At 35.1% G+C, this 16,648-nt stretch overlaps 1 protein-coding gene across 1 annotated transcript in view; it reads right to left on the minus strand.

Moving 5' to 3' along the window:
- Positions 1 to 16,648, minus strand: part of LOC150078024 (C-Jun-amino-terminal kinase-interacting protein 4-like) — a 518,865-nt gene that overhangs the window by 116,993 nt on the left and 385,224 nt on the right. The gene's annotated exons all lie outside the window — the stretch shown is intronic.

The raw sequence follows: 16,648 nt of genomic DNA on the forward strand, positions 1-16,648 counted from the left end.
TACCAGTAGAATGTCCTGAGTGGTGTTATGATCTGTTATAACAAGTATATCGTCAATATATCTCCCATAGTAAGTAATGTGGGGGAAAAACGGTGTTAAATGAATGTCCTCGATATTGGCAAGATAGATTTCTGCTATAAGAGCACTCAGATTCAAATCCATCGGTAAACCAAAAACCTGTTTGTATATAGTGTCTTTAAAAGAAGAAGAAGAAGAAGCTTGATTAATTTAAAAATTTCTTTTTTTGGGTAATTTAGTGTGCTTTAACGTGATAGTATCATTATTTAACGGTTCCCAAAGTACATCGAGAGCGTAATCTACATTTACATTGGTGTACAAGGAGGTAACATCTAATGAAAATAATTTATCATGAACGCCAAGCTTAATATCTTTAATACTATTAAATAATTAACCCCAGGGGCTCACATCTGGTGAGTATGGGCTTGGCACACCTAGGATCCTGAGCTGGACATCATTCTTCTCTTTCTTGGTGATTCCCTTCTACTTTTGACTCTCTCTCTCTCTCTCTCTCTCTCTCTCTCTCTCTCTCTCTCTCTCTCAGGGTAATTCGGGAAATTTTTTTTGGCTGGTGCAGCATAAGCATCAGGCTTCCTTGTACCATATAGCTAATAATAATAATAAAGTGTCAATTTTTTATGCCAAACTTTATCAACTGTCTAAATGGTTTTATGATGTTGTATAAGTGCGCAGCTAAGTGTGGAAATGCTGAATTTTTGTATGATACAATAGGGCATATGGGAAAACCGAGTTTGTGGTTTTAACCTGTCCAAAAAGTACAGGAATATTATATATCCTCACTTTTGGCTCTTTTAATTGGACCATGGAAATAAAATCACTCTTATGGTATGCAGTTAGGGTTTTGTTATATGGGTTTACTAAATTTGTGAATACAGACCAGTCTATCTCCCTGTAAGTGGAACTGTCCCATATAATAGAGTCCAATTTTCTAAAATAGTCTGTTTTATTCATAATAACTACAGTGTCCCCTTTATCTGTTCTTTGGATAACAATATCTTTGTTCCATCTAAGACTACGCAATGCTATAATTTCATTCATATTCAGTCTGGGTACCCAAAGAGTTTTGGAGTTATTGACTACCTGATTGATTTGCTGGGCCAATAAGTCTTTTTGCGGAACGTCGTGGAGACCATTTTTTTAATACTTTTCAACTGAAAGGAAAAAAAAAAAAAAAAAAAAAACCCACAAAACAGATATTCTAATATAGCAGAAGTGCTTTATATCCCTCTTCTCATAAAAAAAAAAAAAAAAAAAAAAAAAAGTCACATAAAGGGCAATTCATAACGTGAATAGCATCCCTCATGCTTACAGCTACTGTTGATCTATTAGTCTGTGCACCTCCCCAAGTCAGAAGTTTTTGACACAGCTAGCACTGTCTCAATATCATCAGCAAATACTCTTGTGCCTCTTCTACTTAAGTATATCCCATACCTATAAAAACTATTCACAAGCACAGGCCTTGCTGGGAAATACTCTACCCCACAAGTCCTGGATAGTCTCTCCATGCCAAAATTACCAATACTTTCAAATTTAATCCTACCCTCATGACTTTTTCTTGACGTTGCCCTATAGTTGTATAACCTCAGGTCTGCTAGAAATTACATGTCAGACTTCTTCTCCAAAATTAACATTCTCTAATATGGATGCAGACACTTTAATGGGTGTCCTTTTGGTATTTTCAACCTCCCTAGATGGGACATTTTCAAGGTAAATGATAAGTATGTGCATTTTCGTTGGTCAGTGGCATTTTGCAATGATGGCAAGTGAAGGTCAAATTCATCATGCTCTCTGCTGCTGGTTAGGAATGTTTACAAACTTATTTGGGCTGTCTGATGCAGTTCCTCTGTGATGCATCACTTATCAAGGAAATAAAATTGAGAAATGCTGTTTCCACAATAAAAAAAAGTACTGAAGAAAGTACATATACAACATTAACTTCATGGCATATACATGAAAAAAAAAAAAACTCTCTAACAACAGACTACATATATAATTTTGACCAGTAGCCCACGGTGATTTTCTGTTTCTATTAACACAGGGTATCCCCGAACCTCCTTTACAAAACTAAAACATTATTGTGTGAATAGAGTATTTAATACAAACTGAAACCATTTCAGATGCTAGGTAAGACGATATCATTGGGTTTTTATTCACCAATTGGAAAAGTGCACTTTGCAGTAGATGGCAGCATTATTGCAAAACTGTAATCATGGTGGAATTTACTCATCCTTAGAAGGCACAGTCTGCCACCATTATTATGCATAAATTTTGAAGATGGTTTAAAAATATGCAACTGAGCAGACCTACAATTCTGCAATGGTATGGAAAATTTATAAAGGGCATCTGTTGTGCAATCATCCTGGAAGAAGTGATGGTGGTGGTATAATGCAGTGGAACTGGCTTGTGGACATTTTATGCAAAACCCAAGGAAATCCATGTGATATGCTAGTTGTGGACTTAACATGTCAAGGCTGAAAGTGTGTAAAATGCTATGTTGCTGTCTGAGGATGAAACTATACAAGTTACAGCTCATACGGCTATAACTTGTTGATTGACAACAAAACGGAGAAGATGGAATTTTGTTGATTAATTTCTTCACAATTAGTTTTGCTATTGTACTGCCATCTACTACAGCATGCACATTTTCTGATTGGTGAATAAAAATTTAAGATATCCTGTTTCACTTAAATATGATTTCAGATCTGTAACACATACCCTATTCATGCAATAAGATTTTAATTTTGTAAAGGTTTGTGAACACCTTGTACGTTTGATAAAAATGCTGTGATATTTAACATTACTTTCATAACTGCCTTAATGACAGTAGTATTTAGCTTTTTTGACTGAGGAATGATGAAAACTTTTCTTGTGCCACCACTTTTACTCAGCAGTGAGAAACAGTGACCGTTTAAATAGCTATATACAAAGTTCATTCGGATAAATTTAAAAAGGGAGTTGTTTTGATCCATTAAAAAGGGGAAGCTATCCTATCACATTAAAAAAATTCTATTGAAGCAAAAGTGATATCAACTAAAACTAGTAAGTGATCTAATTATCCATAAAAATGAAATGCATTAAGCAATGCCATTTTTATTAATTTTTACTAATATTTAATTATGTGTTTACAAAACTTATTAAAAGTTAAATTGAAACACATGCACAATAATTAATTGGGAAAAACTGAGTAAGCAACCAATTACAGCAAATTTCATTCACTTTCTTTTGAACCAACAGTGTCTGCATTAGAGATGCAAAGGAGCAAGCTTATACAACATAAGCCAAAAAAAAAAAAAAAAATTACTACACACCTCATCTGTCCATCCTATATAATATCTAATAATATGCCTAATTCTTAAATTTATTCCCTAAGAAGCATCACTTTTTTTCTTGACTAATCTGGCAGATCTTCTCTTCTCCCCGAAGTCACAGCACTCCCACTACACTGTGGTCATTGCTTTGCTGCTCTACTCTGGGGCATGATTTCCATTTAAATATAGTTTAATTGATCAACAATGAAAATTAATAAAATTAATCAATTTAACTGATTAATTGGCAATGCTACACTAATAGATGCCTAAATGTAGTGATACATGATATGCTATCAAGTTTTACATTATACCATAGCCTATCATGCTAAATTTAAAAATAAGCTAACGAATGACTAAGACTAATAAACTATTTGTCAAATATAATTTAATATGTTAATTAATCTAAAAGATGGTAAAAATTTCCAGAAAACTTATCCAATCCTACAAGCTCAAAATTCTTCGACTGCACACATACACTCTAGTACCGGAGAAGTCAAAGAGCAAGCAGGACTCATTAGTTCTAGGTCATAACAATGGAATTAATAAAATTACAGTTAATATATAAAATTTCAAAAAAAAAGTGTTTTCAAAATATTTTTTTTATGGTATATGTTTCTGTAAAGGTATTAGTGACCATCTGAATGAATTTGGTATAGAACAATTCTTTTGAATGGTGTATAGTTATGGATGCCTTGATATTTAAAAGAAGTTTTGCTACACAGTGGAATGAACTCCCATTATTTCCTCTTTGTCATACTGTTGGCTTGAAAGAAACATATGAAAGTATGTACAAGATCCTGAGTTCAATAAAGTACCATGACTTTGCTTGGAATTTGAGGTGATCATAAGGTAACTGGATTATTTACTGGTCTACAGGGAGGTTTCACAAAATACTGTTGTTTTTTATTTTTGTTGGACAGTTACAAAAGCAAAACATTTTACTGTGCAGTGGTGGGAAAAGAGGTAGGAATTTTTACCAGGAAGAAGTAATATAAAACATGCTCCATAATTGAACCAAAAAAGGTTCTTCTAGCTTTGCATATAAAACTTGGATTAATGAAGGTTAAGGTTCTGGATAAAGAAGGAAATGGTGCTACCTAAGGGAAGTGTTTCACAATTTAACGGATGCAATGCTGAAAGAACACATTTTCAATAGGCTTCAAATAAAGTAACTCCTCTAAGATGAAGTATTTGAAACAAAGTTACAGGATAATGAACTAGCAGTTTGGCATGGCTTATTTAAAGCCACTGTGTATGGATTTCTTGAAAGAAGGAAAGCAAATAATTATGTCTCTGCTAGTGTCACCTTTAACTGCAATGTTATAAAGATATGGGTTGCTGAATTTCTCTGAAAATTCATTTTCTTCATTCCCACCTTAGTTTTTTCAACTCAAAATTTGGGAGATGCAAGTGATGAGTGAGGAGAAATGGTTTCATCAAGATACAGTATATCCATGATGGAAAAGTGGTACCAAGGATGCTGGGATACTGTCATGATGGAAGATTTATTGCTGGTTTCTTAAGAGGGAAAGCAAAATGGACTATAAAGAAAAATTCTAAGTGGCAAACATTTCTAAGGAAATAGAATATATGCAGTACATTATATGTTTGATTAAATAATTTAATACTCATTTGTAGAATAATATATGTATTATATGATATTTGAAACTGATTGTTCATTAAATTACTAAATTTTCAGCATATCTTGCAATGGAGACTTGATAGACAATTTTGATATTCTTGGAATCAGATTATTTTCCTTTAGAATCAACAACCTTTGCTCTGGAGGTATAATTTTTTTTTTTTTTTTTTGTTGGCTAGTGATATTAATTCATTAAATTCTGATTAATATTAAACTCAATTTCTAGTTGAGATTTTCTGAATGATATATAACTTATTTTTAGAGATGTAAAAACTCAAAGCAATATTGTGAACAAATATAATTCAAGAGTGATGATAAAACAGATTTAAACATGTATGAATAAACAATATCTTTTCATCCCGTCTTTTTCTGAATCACCTTCATACATATTATTTACAGTTTTAAATATTTACAGAAATAATCTAGATACTTTAATTTCCATCTTCAAAAAAATCGAGAACTTAAAGTTGACAAGAAGGAAACAAAATAAGCATAGAGAGAGAGAGACACAGAGAGAGAGAGAGAGAGAGCAATAAAAATTATGAACTTTTACATTTATTTAACTCTTTCAGCAGAACATGCACGGAACTATGCCCTTTGCATGCGTGCATGGCAGTTGGAAGTATAAAGATCTGTGTTCTGAAGGTAGCTTTGTGTCTATTAATTTATGAGTTGTCTTAAAACCAGTGGTGGGGCACCCAAAATGTAGCAAAAATGGTGGCAGTTTACCTGACAGATTCACAACTTTTTTATTTCTGGAAAATGTTTTTGGTTTTTTGAATTCTGATTAAACAAAGCCAATATTTTATCTTTTCTTAATGGATTGCAGGATTTATAGTATGTACTCTTTATTTTAATAAAAAATTAAATTTAAAAAGCTGTGTTTTATGCCTTTTATTAAAAAAAAAATTCTGCTGAATACTGCAAAAAACAAACATTTATACATAAAAAAGAAACACCAGTCTCTTGATCTCTTTTTCTATTTTAAAAGTGTGAAATTTAAAACATGTAAATGTTTCTGTTTATTTTCCATATAAATATTATTAAAAAAAATAATTATATATATTTAATACTATTAGTTACTTCTGTTTTCAGATTTATTTAAAACTATTTCAAATTTGGCATAATTCATTGTGTGAAAAATTTGAAACCACATATCTTGCTTACTGCAGTGTAGCAGCCATTTCATTTTCCTATCTTTACTACTTGAAAACAAATCTTTCAAAACAATTAGGGTAAGACTGCAGATGTTTACTGCACTAGTGCAGAAAGAAAAACAAATAACCTGGAACTATAAACAAACACAGTGTTAGCATCTGTTGATACCATGCCACGCTTCAAGCCAAAAAAACCAAAACAGTTGCTGGTCACCTGACAGCTTGCAGCATGCAATTTCCTATGAAAACTAAAAAAAAAAAAAAAAAACGCTTCAGAAACTGTTGCAGTAAAACTTTGACTATACAGTCGGTCCTCGTATAACACGTGTTTACATTACACAAATTCGATCATACACGATTTATAAATAGGGGAACATTATCTTATATAACACGAACCAAATTCGCTTATGCACGATTCGCCTTTGTGTTTACAAGAAATGGCAGTCGAACACGGAATCACCCCAACCGAATGCAACACGATAGGAATGAAGAAGATTCTGAAAATGTATTTATGTGTTTTATATCAGTGAAAGGGAAACACATTTCACCATAATAACGTAAAAACCAACACAATTCCAGCTATCGGTATAATCGCAAATGCAATTAGATCGAGTTTACTACCAGTTTATAACAGATTCCACTAGCAGAAACGAAACTGGAAATTGTTTTTATTGTTTTATGGTAGTAACCCGCAGAAATGTGCTTTAGTAAAATGTGGGGTGTTAATAGTGTATCTTGGCCTTTACGGTGTTGTTTATTCAGTTGCTGCAAGGGGGCTGCTTTGTTTATGTGTATCAAGCGTGCCTCCTCATTTTGTAATTGCGCTTTATTCCCTAAAAATGAGTAAAATACTTAAAAGGTGTGAAAAGGAAGCATCCTGGCAAAGACACTGCAGATTCAGAGAGAGAAAAAAAAAAAGAAGCAATATCGATAAACAGAGGCGGACTGGGTCAAAAATTCTTACCCGGGAAAATTTATAGTGGCCTCATACTACGGTTTATGGCCAAAATCACACAGGCCTCCGGCCCACCGGGATTAGTCTTATGGCCAGTCCGCCTCTGTCGATAGAGAAAAAAATATGAAATTGTGAAACACTTGGAGCGAAATGAAAGACCATGTGATATTGCACGTGCTACAGACCTAAATGAGGCAACGCCGAGAATTAGAAAGAATTACAAAGAATGCAGAGAAAATAAAAACAACTTTTATAGAGGGAACAACTCAAAGTGTAATTAAAATCCATTAGATTAAGACACAAGAATTGGAAGAGATGGAACGCCTGTCATCTGTTTGGATAGAAAATCAAACAAAAAACAAGTTTGCTTACGATAGAAGCAAAAGCATTAGCAATATTTTATTACGTAATAGTCGTAATAAAATACGTAAGCATTTTATTACGACTTACATATTAAAATTTGTACTTACGTATTATAAAATACGTAAGTATTTTATTACGACTATTTTATTTAATATAATAAATTTTTATGAATAAAATACATATTTTATTCGTAAAAAATACTTTTTTAGTATTAAAAAATACTAAAAAAAGTTTATTATAATATATTATATTTTTATTACATATTTTAATCGTTATAAAATACCTAAGTATTTTATAACGATTAAAATTACCCGATTATTTATTGTGTTTGGTAATGTTTTGGTCCCAAATGTGTGTTCAATCTTGGGTGGTCGGCACCTAACCCCACTTTTCCCATCGGGCCTGTTGTTTATATTGCATGATTTTGCATTGCACGAGGGTTTCTAGGAACACAACTATCGTGCTATACGAGAACAGACTGTATTTAAGAAGGTAGAAAAAAATTTCAGATTTTTAATTGTTTATTAATAGTTAACACAGGAACAATATTTTCGAAGGTGAGCTGTTGGGTGATTAGCCACAACCTCCAGGTTAAATTTCTAATGCATGCTGCCATCTCTTATCTGCATTTCCAACTAGTTTTCAACAGTTTATAATAGATGGCAGCATTAAAACAGCTTTTGAACCATTGGGAGATATACCGTACCTACTGATTGATTGATTTAGAAATTCTTGGCACAAGAGCTACTGCGTGGCTAAACTGCACCTGGAAGGTAGTAGTAGTGGCATGTGATGCAAGAAAGCAAGTGGATAAGCTTATGCAGCATCAGCCAAAAAAAAAAAAAAAAATTTATACAAAACAATTCCCTCTAAATGTTTGCCCAGTTCCTCTTTAAATTTATTTAACATATCAACTTCCACAACGACAGATGGAAGTTTGTTCCAGCATTTAACCAACCTGCTGGGCTAAAGGGAAATTTCCACACATCTATTCTACATCTGTCTTTCCTCAATTTGAATTTATGCCCCCTTAGGTTTGTAATCTGAACAAGTTGTTGTTGTTGTTATTTGGTTTTTAGGAGCATTAGCAACTAAGGCCATATTGCTCCAGGGATATGGGAGTGGTCATTCCCCGACCTTTCTGCATCCTCCGTATTTGGTGGTCACGGGCTCGAACCACAGTCTAATCTGAACAAGTGGAAGAACTCCATCAGAAGTCAACGTGCTCAACCCATTCAAGGCCTTATACACCTCAATCAGATCACCTCGCAGGTTTTTCACAACAGTTTTGTTTGTATTCGTATTTTGCTGCGAATACAAACTTGCTGCGAAATATTAGATTATAGAAATTTAATTCCCTGAGGAACTGAAAAAGTCTGCTATGTTTTTTTCTATCTTCCAATATGGCTTTGAGAGTGAGAAAGTGATGTTTGGTTATCAACTCTTTGAAGCAACTTCGGCACTCATCCATAAAAGTTGGACATGTAATCGGTACATGTTCTACTGTTTCTTGTGTGTGACAGATAGGACATAGAGGGGGATCTTCTCCTCGCAAAAGATGACAGTGGCTGAAATGAATGAGTGTGTCCTATTCTTAACCTTGCAAGTATCACTTCGTCACGTCTGTTTTGTTGTTTGCTGGATTTCAATGGTTGGAGTAAACTTTTAATTTGGTGCAATTTGTTATTGTTTCGAACTTGCCATTGCTGTTGGCAGTGGTGTATCCCACTACTATAAATAACTTTTTTATAATCTGTGGAAGGAATGGATTGGGGTGTGAAAATGTTGCTGTTAGCTTTCTTAGCAGCTTTGTCTGCTTGTTTGTTACCATATATTCCAACATGACTTGGGATCCAGCAAAATCTTATGTTATGACCTTGTTCAAGGAGCTTTGATACTTTGAACTGAATTTGTTGTTGCCGCAGGTGTTTATTAGAATTGACATTTTGTATAGCTATCATGGAGCTAAGGGAGTCAAGTAAAAATGATGCTGTTTGGTGAGCTTGAGTATTCGAATTGGTTTAGTGCTAACATTATGGATTGCAGTTCTGCAGTATAAATTATGCAGTCTTTTGGGATGTGGTGGCATCAGATGTGTAAACTGCCGCTCCCATGTGATAATCAGTTTTTGAGCCATCTGTATATAGGAAGCGATGATCTAAAAATTGCGACTCATAAGCAGCATGCAGATGTTGATATGTGGAAGTGCTTGTTTGTCCCAAATGTGGAAGGAGAAATCACATGTAGGCTATTTGATGATCCATGGTGACGTAGACTGCTTCATAAGTGGAGTTATATTATCGAGGTTAAGATTTCTACTGAGTAGAAGGTTTTTTAATCTCACGCTTGCAGGTTTATTGATCCTTTGTTGTTGTTCTCATTTTGGTGTAAAAAGAATTTCCTGTATGGGGTTATAGGGATTTTATTTTAGTTGCATAGGAAAGTAATTGGTTATGTCTTCTGATTTGTAGTTTCTTGGGCTTCTGCATACAGACCCTGCACAGGCAAAGCACGGAAAGCTCCAAGAACTATTCGGAGTGTGCAGTGATGTACTGGGTCAAGCCATCTCAGGGCGCTAGGTCTCACCAAGTCAGACTGGGGCACCATAGTCCAACTTGGAACGTATGAGTAGGCGATATAATCGTAATAGTATTGTTCTATCTGCTCCCAAGGACATAGCGGACAGGAACTTCAAGATATTCATTTTCTTTAGACACTGAACTCTTAAGTGATTAATGTGCTCCAAAAAGATTAATTTTCTGTCAAAAACAAGTCCTAGAAAATGGACACTATTTTTAACTGAGATGATCTGCTCTTTCAGCCTGAGTTCGGGATCAAGATGGAGACTCCTTTTCCTGCAAAAATGTATACATACGGTCTTTTGTGTGGAAATTCTGTATCCATTTCTTTCTGTCCATTTTATGACTTTGTTTCTGGCTACTTGCAATTGTTGTTCTATTGTTCTCATATGCTGCACTTGATAAGAGACGCTGGAGTCATCTGCATAAACAGTTGTGATAATGTTGGCTGGTATTTGTTCTGTTATTGTGCTGAAGTGTACTGCAAAAAGTGTGGCACTTAGTATGGATCCTTGAGGGACCCCTTCTTCCTGAGAGTATGTTCTGGAAAGTGCATTGTTAAGTTTAACTTGGAATGTTTGATTTTTAAGAAAATTGCTTATGTATAGAGGTAGGTGTCCTCTAAGACCAAGTTGGTGTAGTCCTCTAAGGATACCATACTGCCACATAGTATCATATGCTTTCTCAATATCAAAATTAACTATTACTTTGTTGTTTTCTGAAGAAAGTGTTTCTTACCTGATTTTCCAGATGTATATGTACATCTAAGGTAGAGCGATTTTTCCAAAAGCATATTGTGCAGGATTCAGAGGGTTATTGCTTTCTAGGTACCACGTTAGTCTATTATTGACAATTTTCTCCAAGATCTTGTCCAAGCAGCTGGTCAAAGCGATAGGACAATAGTTCTGTGGGTCTGATTGGCCTTTTTCCCTGCTTTGGGAAAGCCAGTATTATTGCATGGTGCCATTGGTCTGGAAATGTATTCTCAAGGTATATTTTATTAAATAAATTTAACAGGGATAATTGAGATTGTTCATCTAATTGTTGTATCATTGCAAAATGTATTTCATTGGAACCAACTGCGCTGTGTTTTATCTGTAGCAGGGGTTTGTTTTAATTCTGCTACCATGAGTGGCAAGTTGTATTGTTCATAGTGATTGGTTGAAAATTTTAAGTTTATTTTTTCGGATTCCTTCTTGTAAGTTTTGAAAGCAGTTGAGTATGCGCAAATGGCAGATGTATTGGCAAAGTTTTCGCCGAGCACATTGACGATATCTGAGGTATTTGTGACTAATTGTCCTTTCCAATTTAGTAGTGCCAATGGATTTATTTGGGAATTGTTTGTTATCCTTCTGATCTTCTTCTTCCAGATAATTGTAGCAGGTGTAGAACTGGTTATAGTGGATGCAAAATTGACCCAACCCACTTTTTTGCACTCTCCTGACCTTAGCTCTGGCTCTTTTGAACTGTATCAGATTGTCTGTTGTTGGATTTTTTGCAAAAGTGATTCCAGGCTCTATTTCTCTCTTTTTTAGCTTCCTGATACTCGCTGTTCCACCATGGTTTTGGATAAATTCTAATGTTAGAAGACGTTTTAGGTATTGTCTTTTCCACTGTTTGAGGAATGATATTTGTGACATAGTCCACTGCTCTTTGTACTGATTCTTGTTTAATGACGTTCAGGTCTAGTTTTGCTAATATTCTGAAGGTTTCCCAGTCTGCATCATATATTTTCCATCTAGGATGCCTGGTGGCTTGGCATGAGGGTTTTCTTTGTAATTTTCAAAATTATGGGGTAGTGGTCAATGGGTTCTCATGCACAATCTTGGATCTTTGGGAACAGATTGATAGATCTATTGCAGAGCTACTTTTTGTTGATAGGTGGAAATATGTGTGTGCGTCATCATTCAAGATCAAGAGGTTGTTCTCATGTATTATTTTCTCAATTTGTTTACCCTTCTGATCAATTTTGGGATCACCCTATAGTGGGTGATGTCCATTTAGGTCACCTAAAATGCAAAACGGAGATGGTATTTGAGCAATCAGCTCTTTGAAATCTTTCAATGGGAAATCTTGACTAGGAGGTATATATATATTGACGTTATGGTAATGTTGAAGCTTATTGCTAGTTGGACTGCAACTGCTTCTATGGGTATGTTCAACGGCATTGCTTGGGATGGCATGTGTCTGTTAACTAATATTGCAATTCCTCCTTGCATTGTTGTATCTGATATGTGGTCCTTTCTATATATTGTATAATTTTTGATTGTATTGTGGTCCTGTAATTTTAAATATATTTCTTGTAGGCAGAGACTTATTGGATGATAATGGGTAATGAGGTCTATGATATCATTAATGTTTGAGCAAAAACCTCAACAGTTCCACTGGATAATCGAATCTGTCATTTGGAATTAGATAATCCCTCGGATTATCTAATCCTAAATGACATGTTTCCTTGGGGCTGTTTTCACTTTGTCCGCCTTGGTTTTATCTTTCTTTGGAAACTGGGGTCTTCCCATATCCATTTCTTCTTCAACAAAAAGTTCAAGTATGGGATCCTCTCTGAGGTGTATTACCTCTATCCATTTGTTCTGCCATTTTTATTTCTGTATTACTTTTGCTTTCTTTGATTACTTTTCTTCTTACACTTTCTGCATTTTCAGGTGGAAAAGACAGGTGTATTGACCATTTCTTCTTGTTGCTTTTGTGTTGGAGATGTTTTATACAATTTGCGAGCCCATTCTGAGATTGATTCTCTTGGAGAAATTGTCACATTTGTTTGTGTTCCAACAGATATTGAATTAGGAAATCTCATTTCCGAAGTCCTTTTGATTGTACTACTAACTTTAGCATAACTTGGTTTGTTTCCTGTGTTTACTGTTATTGCTTTTTTTAGCTTCTTGGGTATGAAACGCATTTTCCGCTTTGTACTTTTGGATTCTTTTTCCTTTCTTCCAGCTTTCACACTCTCTTGAATAAGTGGTATGCCCTTCTTTACAATTTGCACATTTATGGTTGTCTGCTGTACAAGTAAAAGTGACGTGCTCTTGAGAACCACAGTTTGCACACATCGCCTTACCTCTACATACAGTCTGTGAGTGGCCAAACTTCTGACAATTAAAGCAGCGGAGAGGATTCGGGATGTATGGTCTAATATTACAATGTAGATATCCAGCTTTTACATCTGGGTGGTTTTGGTGTGTTAAAAGTGAATATCAGGTTCCTAGTGGGGGTGATTTTCCTTTCTTTTTTAATTGTTGTTCTTTTAACGTTTATGACTCCTTGTTCCTGAAGTTCACTTTGAATTTCCTCTTCGGGTACATTTAGAAGGTCCCATTCCATAATGACACCTTTTGAGGCATTTAAGGTATTGTGAGGGGATACTGTTACTGGTATTCCTGCAAAGGTTGTTATTTGTAACAATCTTTCAGAATGTTTAGAGTGGACCGTTTCTACTAAAATTTTGCCTAATTTTAATCTCTTAACAATTTTTGGTGGGCCGACATAACTCTCAAGAGTCTTTTGTATGAGAAAGGGTGACAATTGACATACCAATTTCTCAGTATTTGAGTGTATAATAAAGTAAGTTGGGGCATTTAAAGCTTTTATATCCGTTTTCAGTCTTTGTGGAGACAGAATCATTTCTTTCACCTTTTCTAATCATTTTAATTGTATCTCCAGGAGGACTAGGTTCCTCATATCTTAGATCAGTTATATTCGGATCTATGTACCCAGTAAATTCCTGGGTACGGGAGTCAGTTCACCCCCATTTTGCCCTGGCAGTGAGAGCTTTTCCCTATCAGGTTACCGGCCCAGCCATGCGGAGGCAGGAACTCTGTGACCAAGCACTAGAGCAGTGGTTTTCAACTGGGGTGCCCCAACAACATTCTTGGGGGTGCCATGTAATTTGGGTTTAAGTTACTTAAAAAAAAAGATATTATTTTTTTAAAATTTGTAATTTATTTAATATACAAATTTAAAAAATATTTATTATAAAAAGGTGTATAGTATCCATTGTACTGTATATTTTTAATTTTGTAGTGATCTATAATTGATCTTTATTTAGTACCTCTAAAAACAACATTTTGGAATTCAAAAGTACATCACCAAGGGTGTCAAGACTAATATTCAAGATTTCTAAGAGGTACAAGCTAAAGATTATAATGATTTATGCACCAACATTGAGCCATGATGATGAAGGGGTTGAAGAAATGTACACTGAAATTGAGAGTCTTCAAGATGAGCAGAAAACCCACTACAATATTATTATGGGGACTTCAATGCTAAGGTTGGAAAAAGGCAAAACAGCGCAGAAAGAGGAACTATAGGAAATTTTGGAATTGGTGAAAGAAATAAAAGAGGTGAAAGACTTGTGGAATTTGCAGAATCTCAAGGACTGTCAGTAATGAACACTTTTTTCAAGAAAGTGGACATGGAAGAAAGTGGACATGGAAGAGTCCAAATGGATTAACAACTAATGAAATCGACTTCATCCTCACTAACAGAAGATATATTGTGAATGATGTTACCGTCCTGAATAAGGTAAATGTTGGAAGTGATCACAGAATGGTAAGATGTACACTTGATATAGATGTAGGAAAGGAAAGGAAAAAACTGACTCGAGTAAATAATACAAAGGTTTTTGAAATAACAGAGGAGGAGAAAAAGCAGTATGTACTGGAACTTAAGAACAAGTTTGAGCTTCTGCAGACTGCTCAGGACCAAGATATCGACGAGGAATATTACAACTTTCTGAAAGTGATAAAGCCCAAGAAACCTATAGGGAAACAGAAATCCAAAGAAGAAAAAATTAGTCAAGAAACACTTGTCATGATGAACCAAAGACGACAAATGAAGAGCGAGAAAAACACTGACAGGGAGAAAATTGAGTATACTGAGTTATGCAAAGCCATTAGAAAGAGACTCAGAGAGGACATAAGAAGATTTAACACAAGAAAAGTAGAACAGGCATTAAGGGAAAACAAAGGATTTAAATCAGCAGCCATGAGCAGTAATACAGAAAGACAAATGATACTGAAACTGAAGAATAGCGATGGTGTACTTATAAACAGCAGAGAAGGCATAATTCAAATAACAGAAGACTACTATAGAGAATTATACAAGGAGCGAGGGAATGATACCAGCAGTGGGGAACATGGATTGCAAAGTAGCAACACATACGACATACCCGATATTCTTCCTGATGAGGTAGAACATGCATTGAAGAAAATGAAGAATCAGAAAGCCCCGGGGGAAGATGAAATTACTGTAGAGTTGTTAAAATTGGGAGGAAGAGACACAACACAAAAACTGGCAAGGCTCTTCACAAAGTGCATTAGAAAAGGTGTGATGCCTAAGCAGTGGAATAATGCAATCATAGTTTTGCTGCATAAGAAAGGAGATAAATCAGAAATTGGAAATTATAGACCAATTAGCTTGTTATCCCATATCTACAAGTTGTTCACAAGGGTCATTACTAACAGATTAGAAAGAATACTTGATGAGAATCAACCGAAAGAGCAAGCTGGCTTTAGGACAGGATTCTCAACTATGGATCACCTTCACGTAATATCACAGCTAATGGAGAAAGCAAATGAATATAAAACACCATTATGCCTGGCATTTGTGGATTATGAAAAGGCGTTTGACTCCATACAGCATAAGGCAATGTTTCGGGCAATGGAAAGACAAGGCATAGATACTCCATATATTATGATTTTGAAGAAAATATGAGTGCTACATCCTTTATTAGACTAGACAAAGACAGTAGCAAATTTAAAATTGAGAAAGGAGTTCGACAAGGAGACACAATATCTCCGAAGCTGTTTACTGCTGCCCTTGAGGAAGCTTTCAGAAGATTAGACTGGTCGCAGAAAGGAGTCAATGTGAACGGAGAGTACCTAAGCCATTTACAATTTGCAGATGACATTGTGGTCATAAGCCACGATCCCAAAGAATTAGAGGAAAATCTTAATCAGTTATGCACAGTTAGTAAGGATTTTGGACTAAAGATGAATATGGCTAAAACAAAAGTAATGATGAACAAGTATGCCATGGAAAGGGAAATAATGATTGAAGGAGCAGTAATTGAAAAGGTGGAGTCATATACTTATCTGGGACAAGTTATTAGCTGTAATAATGATAAATGGCTGGAAGTCAAGAGAAGAATAAATTTTGGATGGATAGCATTCAGGAAATATAGTCACATACTGAAGAGCAATATCCCAGTTTGTCTGAAACGTAAAATAATGAATCAATGTATACTCCCCACCATGACTTATGGAAGTGAAACTTGGGCACTCACCAAAAGAATGGAAGAGAAGCTGAGAACTACACAGCGAAGAATGGAACGAATTATATTGGGAATCAGACTGTTAGATAAGAAGAGAAACACATGGATTAGGCAGCAAACTCAAGTAAAGGACATTCTTATCAAAACTAAAGAACTAAAATGGTCTTGGGCAGGACACATAGCTCGAAGACATGATGACAGATGGACTAAGAAAATAACAGAATGGTACCCAAGAGGAGCTAGAAGAAAACCTGGAAGACAAAGGCGGAGATGGATAGATGAAATTCATGAGTTTTTGAGTAGTAAATGGATG

This window comes from Mastigoproctus giganteus, chromosome 11 (genome assembly GCF_048544385.1).
Source record: "Mastigoproctus giganteus isolate SK-2022 chromosome 11, ASM4854438v1, whole genome shotgun sequence".
Lineage (NCBI taxonomy): Eukaryota > Metazoa > Arthropoda > Arachnida > Uropygi > Thelyphonidae > Mastigoproctus > Mastigoproctus giganteus.